Below are 2,840 nucleotides of genomic sequence, written 5' to 3'. Positions count from 1 at the left end.
CGGCCAAAAGTGTTTCAGATGCATAAACGCACACTTCAAAAAACATCTACGCAAAAAAGCAAGTTCAGATCAAGCAGCCATCGCCTTTAATGAGCCACTTCCTCCGACTGTTATCAACGCTGCCGTGGGTGTTGACCGGACAGAGTGTGTGTGAATGGAGGGACATCACGGGAGGAGATACAGTGTGTAACTTCAAAGATCACGGTATCAGAGCTCCCTGAACATCGTGCACGGCCTCTAGAGGAGATGGTGTTTCCACCGCTGGAGCTGACACAGTGCCTAAATCAGCCTAGATTAAAAAAAACTAACTAGAAACATTACTTATTTACACCCTGAAGTGACTATTATTGTATTTCTAAACTTGATTTTAAATTACTTTTGACTTGTAAATCATTTATTTATCAATTATTTTTACCTTCTATACTTTTTGTCTGTACTTATTTATTGAAAATCTGTATCCTTTTCTTAATACTATTATGCTATTGTTCTGTAAAGCACTTTGAATTGCCCTAGTGTATGAAATGTGCTATACAAATAAACCTGCTCAGTATGTATTAAAGGAATAGTTCAACTTTTTTTTGGCAAATTGGCCCATTGCCATAATCCCTATAGTTTTAGGAGTAGGTTTGTCACCTTTAATTGTCGGTGCAAGCTATTTTTAGAACGGTGGAGCAGAGCCGTGAGCTGCTCAGTGCTACGCTACAAGACAGAGTTGTTTTAGAGGTAAATTCATGCAAAACAACATTCATGTGTTCCCGTCAGAGGCAGTTTTTCAGCAAGCAGTCTCTGCATTTACCTCTAAAACAACTCTGTCTGGTAACGTTACGTTATTATCTCATAGCGTGGTGAATGTGCAGGTCACAACTTGTCCACCAGAGCGTTTTGGAGTTGTTGGATTGTGCTTTTGATGAGTTTGATGAGGGAAACCAAGAAATCCCATTAGCCTCCGTAGCGTAGCTCTGAGCAGCTCGTCGCTCTGCTCTGCCGTTTTAAAAATAGCTTGCACCGACAAATAAAGGTAACAAAGCTACTGCTACGACTATAGGGATTATGGCAACGAGCTAGTTTGCCAAAATGTTGAACTATCCCTTTAAAAACATTTACTCATTATTCATCATTAACGCTTCACAATAAAAGACAAAAAAGACACTGAAAGTGAATAAAGTAGATAATTGAGTAAGAGAAGTGGGTCTGATCTACTCTGTAATTGTGTCCAAACAGAAACTGCATGAGATGGAGATGAAAGAAAAGTGCTTATTCACCGTCTTCATGCTGAGAGGTATAAGAGAAGATTGATATCATATGTGTCCGACTATTTCCCTCCCAGGACGAGTAGCTTCCTGTCATTAAGTCTTGTGGCGACGAGCAGAGACTCCACAGAGTCACTGCCCCCACCACACGGAGAGGGAGAGAGGGAGGGAAGGGGAGAGAGAGTCCACATACAGTAAGTGACCCTGCAGCTGCTTGTTGATGGTTTAATGAAGGGAAACTCTCGCCGTGTTCTCAGACTAAGTGAAGATGAAGCTAGAAAATATGTCGTAGTAAACACCAGTGAAGCTAAATTAAAGTGTTTGTGTCTTTACTCGGGGCTGCATCTGTTGAAGAATAAGAAAACCTAATGTATATGTTTTTAATTTGACCAGAATATAAAATATTAGATGAAAAAACTGTTGGGTTTTGTTCTCATGCTGACGATCAAAGAGAAGGGAAGAATTTATACCGGGGTTATTATTATCATCACTGATTTCTGAATAGTTGTTACTAAAAATAGAGCTCATGACTTTCACATGGTCTTGTTTTGGGCTCGGGGAAAGTCGAGGATAAACACTGCACGCTGCTCTCATGCGTGGCGTTACGAGGGGCCGTTTGAGGACTGGGGGCTGAATTCAAGATATGTAAACAGAAGCTGCACAGAACAAACATTCGCATGGAGAAAAGTATGAGCACAAACCCAGAGGAAAGAGGAACTCTCTCCTGATACATCTGAATCTGACCCCGCGCTTGTTTGGAAGACGCTGTGATGCCTGTAAAAGGGAAGGGGAATCACTGCAGCCGTATTACAGCGCTGCCTCTCCCTCTCCCTCTCTCCCTCTCTCTGACCACAGCCACAGAGACGCCTTTGTCCTCGGTTTTCATTTGTCTGAACAGATTTGGAGCTGAAGTTACACACAAACAAATTAATGACTCAACAGACCATGAAGATGAAGTGAACGCTACATGCTTCGCTGCGTTTGCTTTCACTCCCACAGACGTTCAGGGCGGTAGAAAAATATTTGCATCCGTCCATCGTCATCATCCACCAGCGTCACAACGACTCTGACACATTCACACTGAGTCTATCTGCTGCACAAAGCAGTTTAGTCTGAAACCAGACTGAGGCACAGTGGATTCTGGGTAAATCAAGACTTTTTTTTTTTTTTACTTTTACAAAAAAACAAAAAGAAAGTTTACCAATCAACAGATACAAAGACGATTTACTTTTGAACTTCTGAAGTCACCCTGGGGGTCTTGGCCCTCGGGGGCAAGCTGGAGGTCTAAAGGTTGGGGATACATTACTACTACCTATCTAGAAAAAATCTTAACCAACCTTTTATTCTTTATTTTATTATTTCATTTTATTTCCTTTTATTTTTTGTCTTGTTTTTGTTTTGTTCTCGTCTCCTCTCTGTTTGCCTATTTGGCATCTTGTTAGTATTGTACTGTTGTTTGTTAATCACCCATGTTGCACCCCTGTACTATTTGATTGTACAGTACAGTATGTCTTCACACTATATTGCACACTACAATCGAGTTTCCATTGACTATGTCTCCGTTAACGCACTCTGAAGTCAGGATTTCAA

This window comes from Trachurus trachurus (assembly GCF_905171665.1).
Source record: "Trachurus trachurus genome assembly, chromosome: 15".
In the NCBI taxonomy this organism is placed as follows: Eukaryota; Metazoa; Chordata; class Actinopteri; order Carangiformes; family Carangidae; genus Trachurus; species Trachurus trachurus.
Note: the sequence above shows the minus strand (reverse complement) of the source record.